This window comes from Ambystoma mexicanum, chromosome 6q (assembly GCF_040938575.1).
Source record: "Ambystoma mexicanum isolate Mex_15411 chromosome 6q, UKY_AmexF1_1, whole genome shotgun sequence".
Classification (NCBI taxonomy): domain Eukaryota; kingdom Metazoa; phylum Chordata; class Amphibia; order Caudata; family Ambystomatidae; genus Ambystoma; species Ambystoma mexicanum.
This window is the reverse complement of record NC_090937.1, coordinates 1,135,077,256-1,135,093,519: the sequence shown is the minus strand read 5'-3', so window position 1 is coordinate 1,135,093,519 and position 16,264 is coordinate 1,135,077,256. Positions and strand designations below refer to the sequence as shown.

Sequence of the window (16,264 nt, the reverse complement as noted above, 5' to 3'; positions counted from 1 at the left end):
TTACTCAAACAGCCGAGTGACAATCAGGACTAGTTGCATTCATGCACTCCTAGAGACAAAGGAAAAGCGAGTTTCGGAAACCTCCCTCACATCCTGCTTTTCCAGACACACTGGAGCCAGAGGCCGGTTTCAGGACTGAAGCCTGCCAAAGGCAAAATTAAAGAAGGGCCCAAACCTGGCTTGCCGCACAGAGTAAGACGCAAGACAGACCTCACAAATGGAAAATGGCGAAAAAAGAAGACCGGGGCCATTTTGATAAAATGGTCACCCATGGGTGCTATACTACATCTGAAGATTTCGCCTGCGGTAGAAAAGCACAATGTTAAGAAAATTCAACCACTGCCACCAGCCATTTAAAGTAGTGAGGGTAACATAAAAACGTTACATGAGAATGTAGGATAAGGGGCAACTAGGTAACCCCCAGCACTCTACATAAGATGCTGTGTGCTGGACCCACAACGTGAAAAGGTAAGTAAAGTCAATTTCACTTTACTATTCTTGGGAACAGCAGTTCACACAAGAAAAGGTAGTTAAACTTTATGAGAAATCTAAAGTATTTCTCTGTGACACGGCACTAAAGGTGCTGTGTGTCACCATACAAAAAGTATATGCCTATGGAGTTTGTCAGACTCCTTCCAAAAACAGTGGAAAAACATAATCCAAATCAGGTCAAAACACATGAGAGTGAGAACAAGGTCTCACTCACTCCAGGGTTAAAATTAAAAAGTTGCGAAGTCCAGCAAAAGAGCTGGGGGTCTCTAAGGTGAGATGAATTCAGCTCTACAATGAACATTCTCCCAAACACTCTGTGTCAATCTACTGATACCTTGCTTATCTCACATACTGTACTCCCTTCCGGGGCCCTTGGTACCCAGCCTGATGTCCTTCAATTATTGTTATGGGCCTGCACCTGGCATTCGACTGCAGATCTCTTTTGCAGAAAAACGTTTCCTTCTGCAACAATTAATTAAATACTGTAGGCTTCTTGGTGTCACACTATTGCTGAGCTGATCTAGCGTTTCTGCGAGCCAGCTGAACTTCAATTCTACCATGAGCTGTGGCCTTTCAAACACCTAAAAAATCAGCTTTTGTCTAGTCTGCCTTGGGCCTACTAAAATATGGCCAAACTGTTATTCATTAATATACCTAACCCTTAAATGCATTACACTTCTAAATTACGTTTAAAAAAGCTATACAAATATCACTATTGTTGCACGTGCACCTTTCATCGTTGAAGCTGCTCTTACGTATCCATGCTAATTAAAAATACACAAAAGTTCTGTGTTTTTGCTCAAGTATTTCCCTGTGCAGTGCCCTACTCCCTGTGTAATGTAGGTGTAATATACATGCATGGTGACGTCACCCTTCACGTCACCTTCGGCGTTTCTGTGTTACTTCTTTAGCTTGTACATGCACCCCCCTTGTGAGCGTTGGATCTGCATATTTACAAAGTATTTCCTGAGAAGGACATTAATATATGCCTCCTCCTGATCACCAATCATCTGGTTACCAAAGTGAAAAAATAAATGTAATAACAAAGTCTGGCGTAGGATGGATGGCACTGTGGCAGCTCCCTGTGGAAGCTCAGCCTGTGCCACTCAGAGACATAGAGAGACACTCCCACTATTGGAAACTCTAAAGACTTTCCTCTTCAATGAACACTTCAGCCAGTTGGTCTATGCTTAGGACCCTCAGTAGCAGTTTCGACATCTGTCCTTATTTCCTTGTTTGTCAATCTGTCCCTTCTGTATTTCACTCAAGTGTTCCTGCTCTGCTAAAGCTTCTTTCAAAGCCTTTGGCATCCTTGGGTGGGCATGCACCTCTTTCTGACCCTCAAACGTATGACCTACGGGCCTGCTAAAGAACTTTTCTTTTTTTTAAATATTGTTTTATTTGGTTTTTACAAACCTTTAAAAATAAGGAATTTCAAATCAATGTTGGATAGAACAGATTCAAACACAAAGGGTCGCCCATACACACTTAAACACAGAATCTAGGTGAAAATGGGAAAATGATGATAAGTATAAAACTAATTAATAATAATGTCTCATCCCACATTGTCTTGCTTTTCTAAGCGTATAACCATTGCTTCTAAAAAAAATGCAATGGTTAGTTTGCGATCTGTTTCATTGAACTGCCACCATTATTCGACGCATATTTTTGGCCTTTCCATCATATGTTTACAAAAGTGAAGTTCTCTTTCGTCAAGAAGGGCTGTGCAAAATAAAACAAGGTGTTTTAATGTTTCGTCCGCAGTATGACTCAACCAACATTCGTTTGATGCATCCTTGTTTGTTGACCACAGTTGGTTTCTTTCTGTTGTTTTAAACGTGTTGAAGCGGAACATCATTTAAAGACGCCTTCTCTTCCTGTCTGGGAATAATTTCCAGGCACTAAAGATCTTATTTAGGCCTTTTTTTCACTAGGTACGTGTTTTATAAGAGTATACATTCTTCTGCGGGCATTTGTCTCGCTCCAGTCTCTTTGCCATAGTCTTTTTTTCACACAGTCGGGATTTGTGTGGTGCATGTCAATGTTAAAGTTCAAAACTGCCAATAGTACACTACTCCGTTGGACCCATTGGGCTAATACTGAATTTGGATTTTGTATTCCTGGATTTTCCAAGACTTTATACTGTGGCATGATTTGTTTCATAGTTATTTTTCGATAAAGTGAGAGAGTATTCGAACATACTCTCGCATTTATAGAAATCAAGCTAAGCTTGTATCGTTTACATGCTGATGGGGTGTTTCTTGGTATTCCGAGAACTCTAGACCAGAAAATATTTTCTTGTGTGTCCCATAGCTCAGCAGGACAGCCTAGTGCACATTCGGCTCGATATATCATAGCCGGAACAGCCTTTTGTTTAAAATAAGCCAGGACAGGAAGAAGTGAATATTTTCCGTATTTCCTAGGGCCTGACTGGCAAGTTGACGGCATTTTGTTTTTGTCAATTGTACCCATGGATCGTCATTCATACTAGCACTAATTTGCATCCCTAGGTTTCTTGTATGCATTATTGGTTTCAGCTGTATATTGTCTATGTGCCAATGAAAGTTCGACGTAGCTTTTTTTTGGCCTCGTAGATCTCTGAGCACCAAAATTTCAGATTTGGCTACGTTGATACTTAATCCATTCATGCTCACATATGTTGCTAAGGCATTTAACTTTCTCTGTAGGCCAACTGGAGTTAAATCTAACAAGATTAGATCGTCGGCATAAAGCAGATGACTTACATTCAGGACGTTTATCGTTGGTGATGTTAGGACACCTACCTGGTCTACCCCCGCAAAATACTCCTGGTCCTGGGGTCTGTATCCTCGGATTCGGCTTGCAAGGACAGTCTTGCTTCCGACTCGTACGCGGATGCTTATGCTTGCGCGGGCCTCACAGGTTGCCATGAGCAATGAGACGGGCTTGCGCTCCAAGCCTCGTTCTCGTCCCCGTTCGGCTACTGCGCATGCGCGGGTTGGTTTGCCGAGTGCCATAAGAAGCGCCCGAGTCAGGATACAAACTACGTTTTAATGTGGTTTGTTCCTGACTTTCCGCAGTGCTTGGATCTTCGATCTACCTCCTGTACCTTTGTCTTGGCCCTTGCATGCCCCGCTCCTGGCCCTTCCTTCCTTGCCTTCTTGGGTCCTTGCTGGGCTGTCCGGTTCTAGGTTCCCCGTCCTGTTTCCTGGCCTTCCTCCTTGGGGTTCCCTCTCTCTTCCTCTTTGGGTTCCTTGCTTCCCTTCTGGGCCCTGAGTTGTTTCCTGTTCTTGTGCTCCTCGTCTGTCTTGCCTGGGTGCCAGCTCTCCGGAACCTCTCCTGTGTTCAGTCCGAACGCCTTCCTGGATCTGCCTTGCGAAGTCCTTCCACCCACCTACCTGGAGTACAGTGCATTGGAATTCAACTTCCTTCCGTCTACCATCCAGACTTGTCTTCACTTTCTACCTGGAGTCTCAGCAACCATCTACCTTCCCTGTCAGTGCTTGCACTGTCCTGACGTCACGTTAATCTGCAGGGAGTTGGTCTCCGTTCATTCCTGTACCATTAGGGTTGAATTGGGATTGACTCCTTGTGTCATCCTCTCATCACCCTGCCCACGGATCAACTAGTCTGGCTTCTCCAGTGCGAACATCTCCTGGAAATGCAGGTACGCAGCGTCCACGTGACGCACACATTAACAGGTGAAAAGGATAATGTACTATTGATTGTTTGGTCGATATCCGAAATAAATAGGCTGAAGATGCAGGCAGCAAGTGGGCAGCCTTGCTTAACACCACATTGCGTTTGTATGGGGGCGGAGAGTTTTCCAGATCGATCGAGTCTAATACTGATCGTTGTCATAGTTCTTTGATCGCAGCAAGAAAACTCGGAGGACACTTCCACTTGGTTAATTTGGCCCATAACAGTTTGTGATCTATGCTATGAAATGCATGTGATAAGTCAATTATTGCTAAGTAGATCCGCTGCCCCATTCTAATTGCTTCCATTTTCAAAATGTTAACAATGAAAAGATTCAAACTGCATCCAACCCCTTTGACAAACACACATTGCCTCTGGTCAACACGATTATTGTTCACGATCCAGATTGGGAGTTTGTTTTTCAGTAGTGTAGCATACACTTTACTCATCAAGTAAGGCAATCGGTCGATAATCCTTGGGGTTACACCTCTTTCCTTTTTTAAACACCAGAACAATGATTGCATTTTGCCAACTGGCTGGTGTGGCATGGTCGATTGTAACTTTAAGAAACAGGGTGTAACAAAAATCAGTCCATGTTTCTGGGCTTTCGTTTAAAGTAAAGTTTGTGAGCGCATCCGGACCAGGGGCACAAGATCTACTTAGTTGGTAATTATCTCATAGATGTCTTCCTTTGCAAATATCAAGTCCCATGGTTTTAGTTTCTGGGTAGGCTGATCTTGTGATGCACTTTTCTTCGTATACAACTTATAATGAGTTACCCAATCAGTTTCGATTACCATGTTTGTTTGCAAGGCAGATTGGGAACCGGATATGTTGTTGATTAAAGACCAGAACTCGCGTGTATTGTTATTTTTCATTTTTGCAAGCATTACTTCTGCATCTCTTTGCATCATCATACATTTATGTATCTTAAACCAGTTCTTATAAGCTTGTTTTAAAGCTTTGCTTTTCTTCAGATATTCACAGCTGTTGTTTTTGCTATATGCCCTAACATCTCTTCTCATTTTTCGATTTTTTTTTGAAGGACTTCAAGATCAAATACATGAGTGTTTGAAAAATGACAGTTTTTGAGTCCTTGTTTTTTTCTTTATAATTCTCGAGAATATGTTGGTATTCCAGCGGACAGGGCCCATTTTGATAAATAAAGTTTATCGTTTGAACCTCTTCGTCGGTTAGTCTCAGGCGAACTCGATTAGATTCAACAGTTAAGTCATAAGGCCTCATCACGAGTCTGGCGGTAACCCTAAAATGCGGCGGTAGTGCTATAACTGCCGCATTTAAGGGTCCGCCAGATCAGGACCTTGGCGGATTTCTCCCCATCTATGAGCTGGGGGGAAATCTGTGGCAAAATCGCCAATTTGCAGCGCATTTACCACCGGCGGGAAATCCGCCGGCGGTAATAGCGCAAATTTTCCCCATTGGGCCCAATGGGGAATGAGGAATTCCCGAATGGGCCCAATGGGGAATGGGCAATACCTGTTCCGCCAAACCCGTGATCCGGTGCTAATAGCGCCGGGGGTTTGGCGGTACGGCTCGCCCAACTCGTGATGAGGCCTATAGTCCCATTTCTCTTCATTTTTCCAAATTAGCACTGCAATGGATGTAATTAATAGGTTATGGTCACTTTCATGCATATGTTTGACTTGAAACTGTTGAACCTTGGAGTGCATACTTTCTGAGACAAAAACATAATCTATAATTGATTCCTGGTTTGCTCTCTTCCAAGTAGATTTTGCAGGAATGTCACGATTTGTATTCCCATTGAGTATATACATATTTCTGCACTCCATTTCAGAACACCATTGTTGTGTGGTGTTAGAGAGGTCTGAAGTTTTCTCTTGTTTTTTCCCAGTTCCATCGAGACAAGTTATGTTTAAGTCTCCACATAACATCATTTTAGCAGCCTCTTCTTTCTCATAAATACTGTTGATGATGTTTGTAATTTGATCAATAAACAAGGAATCGTCGTTAGCTTTATGTTGCAAGTAGATGTTAATAATATAAAGATTTTCTTAATGTCGTTTAGTGTTAGTTACAGCCTGCAACAAAAGTGTCTGGATATACGGTGAACAGTTATGTGTTTCCATGATAGTATAGCCAGAACTTTTTCGTACTAGCGTCATAAGGCCAGGCATAGGTCGGCCCTTGGCTTTTTGATTGCCGGATTGAATGCAATTTCAAAGGTGTCGATACACGGACATACCGACAACCAAGTTTCCTGGACACATATAATGTCTAGATTTTCTAACCAATCAGGTTTAGACAAATGGACATAGCTGCAAGTGTTCCAACACCCCATATTAATACACTCTCGGCAGTTTGTATTTTGGCGTTAACTCTTAGATTGGTCAGCCAGTGTGTTTGATAAACAGCTCCAGTCTTTATCACACAATCTTGAAGATTGACCACATGCCATCTTAGTTTGGGGCCCGAAGGATCCAGGTCTTGCAGAAAAAGTAATTTTGATTGGATCCGGAGGCTGCGAAAATGAGACTTTAGGAGTCAAGCAGTGTTCTCCTACATGCTCCAGAGTAGTAGGGTTTCCTGAAGAACTTATCTGTCCCTGTGCCAGTTAGATCTTACTTTGTTTTTAGTTTTGCGTTGCACTCATTTCTTGGTGTACCTTGGGGACCTTGCATGTATATTCCGGTGTGTGTGTGATTCTGCACTTTCCCCTGCCCTTTTGAGTTCTGAATTCGATTATTAAGATCATATCCCCCAACACGTTTGCACTGATGGTGTGTCAAAGTGGGTGTGTTTCACAGAAGGCACCTTATAAATATTCTATAATTAGTGACACACCGTTCTGTCATCATGCTTAAATATGTAAAGGATTGAACATTCAACTTCAAAAAAGGTAAACCTTGTGAGCTGGGTCAGAGCCCCTACAGCAGCTCGTTTTTTAAATGTGAAGTGTGTGGCCTATTTATGGCTTTCAATTACAGAAAAATGTGAATAATGTGAACGGTATATACTACACATACTAGTCAAGGAATGAAGACAGTAGTTGGTGGGGGTAGGGTTGGATATACAATTAAGAGATTGGACGAGTTCCTGTGCGGAACCAAGTACATATGATATGCAACAATACCAAATGATAGATTATTAATAATGGGAACAGAGTCAGATATGCTCAAAATCAAAGGAAAAAATTGCATTAGTTGTTAAATTGGAGGGCACACATTGGTTCATGATGTATAATGGAGGTAACATATTTAATGCAAAAGGAATACAGTGTCCAAGTTCACTTGTTCCAATTAAACAATGATTGCCCTATAAGGGAACCAACTACTTAATCAAATGAGTAAGGCTTTAGCCAGTTGCACTATACATTTCAAGTTTTAAGTGCCTACAGTGTACATTGTGTTTACATTCAGAAAAAAAACAACATTAACTATACCATAGTGTTATTTTATATCTCATTAATGGCTGAGGCACACTGTAAGACATACATGTCATGCAATTTATTTTTTGCAGGAACAGTATTCTACGGGTATTTCGCAGTTGTCCTCACTCGATGTGGAGAAAAATATAAAATCATTAGGGGGAACCCCCACGGACCGCTTTCTTACTTGGGGAGGATCTAACCTCTGGCCCCAAAACACTCTAGCTTTGATGCATGTTAGAATGTATTTGTGCCTAAGAAAGGTGAATACGTGTTCATTGTGGATATGGACTATATGTGCAGGACCCCCCCCTGGTCAAATAACAAGGAGATAGTCAGAGGCAAAATGATGGCACAGCTGTATCAGAATGGTCCGGAATATTTTGGGGACAAATCAGTGGTCGGATGTTTCGATGAACTGGCTGATTCTGTCCTAGAAGAGGGAAATTTAACCAAATATCAAGACCAAGATCAGTAGTTATCTGCCATTTAATATGATTGAAATGGAAAAGTGACCGTGCATGTAAAGGGCCACTCTATTTCTGTTTCAGGTTAAGGTTTTACCTGCTAAAAATGTAATCATGCACAATACAATACAAAATAACAATTCATTTTAAAATACTAATAACACGATTAAATAAGTAAATATCATTAAACTTGCATTCACAATCTTAATATAGCATCAAATAAGTCGAGAATTTAAGTTAAAACACAGGTAAATAAATAAAGGTATTCAGTTAATTAATATCAACAATGGATTATATTATTCTAATAATTGGACAAAACAAGGAAACCTGATAGCCTGCTAAAATGTACTTCCAAAAATGCTCTGTTTGTAGAGATGATTGTGTATACACAAATTTACCAAGATCGTATAATCGTAAATCATGGACGTTTGGGCTATATGCGCACAGATGGGTCCAGGATTCAATATGGATCAGATTTAGAGAAAAGCTCCATAAACGGTCTCAACAATCTTTCCCAAGTCTTACCCCCAAAATCTCCTACGTGGGTAATAGGGTTAACCCGAAAAGCCAAAAAAGACTGCCTTTTAGCATTTGGAAATCATTCCAAGTATTTAGGGATTGCCCACAGCTTTCATCATGTTAGTTGAAGGAAAACTGAATGGGTTTGGTAAAATGACTGAGAAACAGAAAAGCTGTGCATAGTTACTGTCAATTGTAAATGAACAGGTAATCAGACTGCACCTTAAGCTGCAGTGGATTCCATTATAAACAGCTTAATGTTCGACAGATACAAGTTATACATTAACAGGGACTGCACATACATATGTATAAACTTTGTACAGAATGACAAACAACAGAACAGCAAACTATCATAAGAGACAATTGTCAACATCTATTTTCGGTCTATCTGACATTATTATCAGTCATTATTTAACAATAAGGGTGCCATCAGCTGGCTCCCCCTAGATAGTTATGAGTGAGTTTTGGTCAAGAGGTTTGACAGCTGTAGTGACAAAGTAACTTTGCCCACATGGCCAAACATTTGAGAACTGTGCCTCCAGCTTCCAGTCATTCCTCAAGGCACTACAGGCGGGATCACACTCTGGGGAAAGGTTAGGCCAAGAATCAAGAATACTAATATGAATACATCTAAAGTAGGCTTTACAATGTCTATATAGTTTTCAGAATATCAATGGGTTCCTCACCTGGCATAGTGTACACATGTTTTTGTTTCCTTGTTTTAATGTGTTTTGAAGACAGAATTGTGAAACTAAAAACCAGCAGTGAGTATGTATTTATAATGACAATATTCAATCAGTTTCAGGCCAGTGACATGTCACTCACTCTATGCACTGCTAAATTACTATTGGAAATAGCAGATTCGCTTCAGCAGTTTAGGAATCATTCTACAAGTGTTGTTATTTTACTATCAGTGGCACAGAGTTTCGATATGTTTATGATGGATAGACCTCTATGCAGTGGGTTTCCCAATATGCTCCTGTTCCAAAGCATGAATGGAGACCGGTCTCAAACTGCAAGCAAAATGTTCCCTAAGTCGGTTATCGTAGTGTGTGGGTGCACAGAGAGTTTTAACCCCCTCTCCTGTTCCACTCCATAAAACTACAGTTGCCAGCTAGAGGTTAGAAAAGATGGGATTATAACAAACGACATTAGTACTATGTAAAATAAAGAATACATCCATTGAAATACTAGCATTACATCATGATCCACAAGATGCAGAAATAGATGAAAACAGGAAGTGTATGTGGTGAAGGACCACTTAAAATAAAATATTGACCTTCAAAAATTGCATGTGGTAAGTTTGGACAAAACAATATCCTGGTCATCTAGAATGTATATGGTTGACCCAGGTTAAGAATAATTGGACTTTGTATTGATTGGCTGATGAATTTTATTTATTCTGGTCATGGATGCATTGTATATTTAAACATTTTGAATGTATTATTGTCATATTTGATCCGTTTTAATTTCAGCTATAAAGCAATACTACTGATACTGGTCAACCTAGTGGTGGATGTTGCCCTCGCTGAGGGAAGCTACATTTTATTTGCCAGTCACATAAAAACCATGCAGTCTGGCCACTGAAATAAGCCCTATTTCCAATATACCAAAGCAAGCAACATTGTGGTGAATTTTCTGAAGAAATTATTTTATGTTGAATACATCTCAAGTGATGGAAGTGCTTCGTGAAATCTGGTCATGATGAAATGAAAAACTATTTCTGTGGACTAAGTCAACCTCTGGAGCATGTTCTTGACTAGGACCACAGCATGAGCAATAGAGGAAGACAAACAAACAGAGTGGTGTCTCCCTTCATAACATCCCTGATCAGTGAGGTGTCACATTTGTTGGCCTTTTAGGAATTCTCTTACCTTAAACCCATCAGGATTCTCATCCAGAGACAGGACACACATATGATACGATATGGCATTTATAACGCGCTTGTACACAAGTGTTTCTAGGCATGACAAGACAAGAAGGGGAAACAAAGGGAGGACAAAAAATCGATCTTACGAGTCCTTGTGTCATTCAGATTGCGCAAGAACAAGGAGCAGGAGAGGAGAACTGCAAAAGGGGGGGAGATGGAGAAGTCCAAAAAGGGAGGGCAAATTGCAGGTAACAGTGCACCCAGTTGGTGGCTAAGTGCCGGTAATCAGAGGGTGCAGCCAGCGGGTGCCTCATAAGTGCAGTGAGAGGGTGGACTGAAGGGTTACAGATACAGACCACAAGTGCTGGGGGGGGCAAGAGGCAGTGTGAGGTGCAACTGGAAAGGCAGTGTCCTGGGCCCAAATTCAGAGGGTGGCCAGGTGACCAGTGCATGGAACAAATGGGTCAGCAGGGGAGAGGAAGAGAGAAAGCATAAGTGAAGATGAAGGTCTTGAGTTTCTTCCAGAACTGAAGATGGTTCTGCTCAAGTTTGAGAGGGGCAGGGAGGCTGTTCCAGAGGGAGGCCCCAGCCATAGAAAGAGATATGCCTCCAACTCTTTGCTGGGAAAAGCAGCTGACCCTTAGAGAGTAGGAGGTGGATGAGTGGAGTGCTCGAGAAGGGAGATGCTTAGGAAGAGAGAGTTGGAGGTAATGCAGACCCAGGGCCCAGAAATAATTGTGGACAGTTCAGAGGGTCTTGAACTTGATCCTTGCCGCCACTTGGAACCAATGAAGAGATTTCAGAGGTGGAGAGATACGATCACTGGGCTTAAGGCCAAGGGCAAGTCTCGCAGTCCTGTTCTGGATAAGTTGTAGAGGATGGAGAGTAGAGGCAGGAACATTTAGAAAGAGGCTGTTGCAGTAGTCCAGCCTTGAGAGGACCAGAGCTCTGGAGACAGTGAGCTTCTGGGGGAAAGTTAGGAAGGGAAGAATACCTCTGAGGAGGTGCAGCTGATAGTTTGACTTCTGGGGGACATTGGAAATGCGAGGAGATAAGGAGAGGGTGGAGTCGTAGAAGGCCAAAAGGTTCTTAGCTTCACATGTAGGAGAAGGAAGAGGACCCAGAGTGGGCCGCTATAGGGAACTGTTTTCTTCCGATGAAGAGGCTCTCTGTCTTACTGGCTATGAGGCAGACATCATTACCGGCACACCACTCCTGAATTGCAGACAGACAGTCAGGAATGAGAGAAGGAGTAGAGGTGGCAGAAGGGAGCCTGAAAGAGAGCTGGGTGTCATCCGCATAACACTGAAAGATGGAGCAGAGAGCAGCGATGTGTTGGGCGAGAGGAGCCAGGTATTGTTTGAACAGCCAGGGAAATAGGTTAGGCCCCTTGGGAACACCACAGTTAGAGAGAGAGATAGATATAAGAGAGGAAGTACTCCAGTTAGACTGGAGAGGGGCGGTAGGTGAGAAAGGAAGTCAGCCAGGCCAGAGCCTGATCAGTGATACCCAGGTTATAACAGAGGCGCTTGCACAGGATGGCATGGTTGACTGTGTTGAAAGAAGAAGAAACATCAAGTTGAATTAGGACAGAAGGAAGATTAGAGTCAAGGTTGGAGAGCAGGTCTTCACAGATGTTCAGGAGAGCAGTTTCTGTGCTACTGAGCACTCTGAAGCCAGACTGATGGTCATGGAACCAACCAACAGATTCAGTGTGAAGGTTAAGCAGGGAGATGGTCAGCCTTTCCAAGAATTGCCCAGGAAAGGAGAAAGAAAAGTGGAAAAGTGTTTGCTGCCTAATGGATTCCATCTGAGTCACTGAGAAATTCTAAGTATTCAAATGTCCTAATTGGTTAACTGACATTAATTGCACAACGAAAAATCTTTTAACATGGGACAACAGTAATTGTACATTTGTAGTGTTGTACAAGAACTAGATAACAGTAAGGCACCTTAAGGTTTGGGCTTAACACAAGATGTAAGTGCCCTGTGAAGGTTCCAAAACACTTGAGTCTCTCTCTCTCTCTCTCTAGCTCTCTCTATCTCTCTCTCTCTCTCTCTCTCTCTCTCTCTCCTTAAGTGGCAATATAATACAATATGATATTTATTTATTTTTATTTATTACATTTGTATAGCGCACAAACAGCCCAGGGGCATCGAGGCACTGTTACTTGCAGGGAACTTAGTTACAGAGGTGATACAGTTGTGGGATGCATTTTCGGGTTAGTGCATAAATACATTAGTAAAGTTTTAAGAGCTGTGTCAGGGGTTTGGCATTCTAAGTTGATAGAGATTAATGAAAAACATTATGCAAAGAGTAGAGTTTTCATAGCTTTGCAGAAGGAGATGAGGGAGGCCTCGCTCCGCAGAGTAGGCGGAATGGCATTCCAATGTGAGAGTGCGAGATATGGGAAGCTGGAGCCACCTGGTCTGGTTCTTTTTATTAGGGGCATATGGTGATCTGGTTGGTCTTGTGGAGGTGGCAGTGCGGATCCTTTGTGAAAGGTATTCGGGTGCGGTGAGATGGATGCACTTGTGGGTCAGTGTCAGAGCTTTGAATATAATCCTTTCCTATATTGGGAGCCAGTGAGCTGATTTCCTGGCCTCCGAGATGTGTTCTCTCTTGGAGATGTTTTGGGCTGCACGGAGAGCATTGTTCTGGATGACTTGGAGCCTCTCTAGGTTTTTTTGCGTCCCTAGGAAAAGTATGTTGCAGTAGTCTAGCCTTGAGCCAGTGATGGCTATAGCTATGTTGGTGCAGTTCTCTTTGGAGAGAAAGGACCTGGCTGCGTTGATTAGATTGGCATGATAGGCAGCGGAAGAGGCAATTGCACTGATTTGTCTGTCCATGGATAGGTTAGAGTCCAAGTGGACTCCAAGACTTTTGACTGAGTCTGAGACTGATATTTTGATGGGCTCAATGGTGAAGTGACTAAATTGGGAGTCCAGATTTTTTAATGTGTCGGGGGAACCTACCGGGAGGAGTTCGGTCTTATCAGAGTTGAGGCATAGTCCATTGTCTGCCATCCATGCTTGGACGGAATTATAGATCTCGTTGAGGGTAGTGGAGTCTGTGTCATAGTTGCCGGTGAGGGTGAGGAGGATCTGAGTATCGTCAGCGTAATTGGTGTAAGAGATACCCATAGCGTGAAGGATGAAGAGAGGGGGCAAGTGAAGATGTTGTAAAGCGTGGGAGAGAGGCAGGAGCCTTGGGGCACACCACAAAGCATGATGGTGGGTGAGGCAGAAGCCAAGTCAGAGAATACTTGCATAGTTCTGTCTTGTAGGAAGGAGGTGATGCAAGCTGTGGCATCATGGGAGAATCTAGCAGTGGAAGAGAGATGGTGGCATAGGACATCGTGATCTACGAGATCGAATGCAGCAGAGAGGTCAAGGAGTAGGCATCGTCCATCTCGTTATTTAGATCAAGTAGGGCGGTTTCAGTCCCGTGTCTAGGGCGGAAACCAGATTGGCGAAGTCCTAGGAGTTTGTTTTTCTCAATGAAGTGATGAACCTGCAGGCAGGCTGCTTTGTCCAATATTTTGAGTAGGAATGGGACACTGGTGAAGGGTCTGTAGCTGTTAGGAGAGGTAGGATTGAGGGTGGGTTTTTTTTTAAGAGAGGGCGGACCCAGGCTTCCTTGAAGGAGGAGGGGACTTTACATGTGGCAAAGGAGGCATTGACAAAGGCTGTCAGAAATGGTGCTAGGGTTTCGGTCCAGTCCTTAATGATGGTGGCTGGGCAGGCATCACCTTTGCAATTGGAGGGTTTGATATTCCTCCTTAGGTTGATTATGTATTGTTCCTGTATGGCTTTGAATGAGAAGGGTTTGGGAGGGTCCAAGGAGGGGGGCTAGGGGTGTGAGTATTGGGTAGCTCTTGTTTAGTAGCCAGTATTTTGGTTTGGTTTGGTTTGCATAGCTGTTTGGATTTCATCACACCAGACTTTATCTTTGGAGAAGTTCTGGCGGCGGGTGTAGGAGTCTCTAGCTCCCTAAAATGGTGAAGATTTCTTTTGTATTAGATTTGGCTTCTGAGATCCTGGAGAAGTTTGCCACTGTGAGAGTGCAGACAATTTTTCTGTACGGAGTATGAGGAGGTCGGGGTGAACCGTGTATTAGAATGGGTAGTGGGTTTAGATTTGCTGGGTTTGAGGGGGGCTATGGAATTGACTGCTGCTTTGATGGCAGCATCGTAGGCTAGCGCAAGCGTTTTAGGGTCAGAGAAGAAGGGTGGTCTGAAAGCTGGGCCCTGGAGGAAGGGCAGTAGTCTTTCCTTAGTGAGTTGGCGGGAGCTTCTTGCAAGGGCTGGTGGCAAGGGCTGCAGTGAGGGGTTGGAGGAGCTGGAGGTGGGGATACTAAATGTGATGATGATATGGGAGTATTGCCATTGGTGATGAGTGTGCAGTTATGCTGGGCAATCCAGTCCAAGGTTCTGCCTAGGGCAGTGGTCGAAGTGTACGAAAAGAAGTAGTGAAACTATGTTCCCTGCTGGCCTGCACCCACTCCCCACAAACCCATCACAACGTCCCCTCCCACACACAATACACACACCCAAACCCTTGCACCTGCTGTTTAAGGAAACGCTCACTGCAGTGCACTGAAAGTGCAAGTTTCAACTTCTTCCTACCCTTTTATTTTAAAACGAAAGCATTCCGGAACAGTTTCTTTTTAAAATAAAAGCATAGGAGCTGTAAAAGGTAATTTAAAAAAGTAGAGGAGCTCCGACTGCTCCCGCTCACTTTGACCACTGGCCTAGGGTGTGGGTGGGGGCAGAGATAGTGTTCTTGTACCCGAGGGTCTTAAGGGCTGAGTTGAGAGATTTGGCTGCTGGGTCCTTGGTGTCAAAGAGACCTAGGTTGACGTCCCAGAGGAGGATGGCTTTCAAGGGGTTTTTGAGGTTGTCAGAGAGGAGGTGGGTGAGAGAGGCCTGGAAATCATCTATGGGGCAAGGTGAATCACAATAGTGCAGTGGGGAGAGAGGTTGATTTTGACTTAGAGGTAGTCACTGTTGTTCATGGATTTCTCTATCTTTCTGATGGAGAGGCAGTCTTTGGCAATAAGTGCTACACCTCCTCCTTAAGATGGGTGGTCTTGTCTGGTGATGGAGTAGCCAGGGGGCAGTGCAAGAGAGAGTGCAGGACCTGAGGCTTCATGTAACCAGGTTTCAGTGCTCATGAGCAAATCAAGGTCGTGGGTGATTATGAGGTTGTGAATGTTTAGGGCGTGGGCGTTAATGGACCTGGCGTTGATCATGGCACATTTGAGGTGAGGTTCTGTGGTGGCTGGAAGGGGGGCCATGGGAGGAGTGGGCTGGGGTGGTAGTGGGCAGAGTAGCATTTGGCACATTTGCAGTACAATTGGGGGTAGAAGATTCTTGCATTTCAGACTTTGCATTGGGGGCTCATTTTCAGTGGTGGCAGACACAGGTAAAATCACATTTGTCACATTTTCAGTAAAATTGGGGGTAGAAGATTGTTGCATTCAGCCTTTGCATTGGGGGCTCTTTTTCAGTGGTAGCAGACACAGGTACAATCACATTTGTCACATTTGCAGTACAATTGGGGGTAGAAGATTGTTGCATTGCAAACTTTGTATTGGGGGATCCGTTGGTAGACATAGGCGTGGTAGCATTCTGTGCAATGGGGTTTGAAGTGGGGTTGGGGGGTGGATAGTTCTGGGATTGTTGTCGTAGGCGATAGGTGTGGGCTTGGAATCCTCATTAATGGTGATCGGATTGGTTAGTGTTGCGGTTGCTACGTGGGTGGAGCCACGTGAGGGTGCAGGATAGGTGGAAGCACAGTGTTTAGTCATCTGTATACAGGAGCATAATT

At 43.4% G+C, this 16,264-nt stretch overlaps 1 protein-coding gene across 3 annotated transcripts in view; it reads right to left on the bottom strand.

Moving 5' to 3' along the window:
* GABRG1 (gamma-aminobutyric acid type A receptor subunit gamma1) overlaps positions 1–16,264 on the bottom strand; it is a 916,720-nt gene that overhangs the window by 138,775 nt on the left and 761,681 nt on the right. The window lies entirely within an intron of this gene.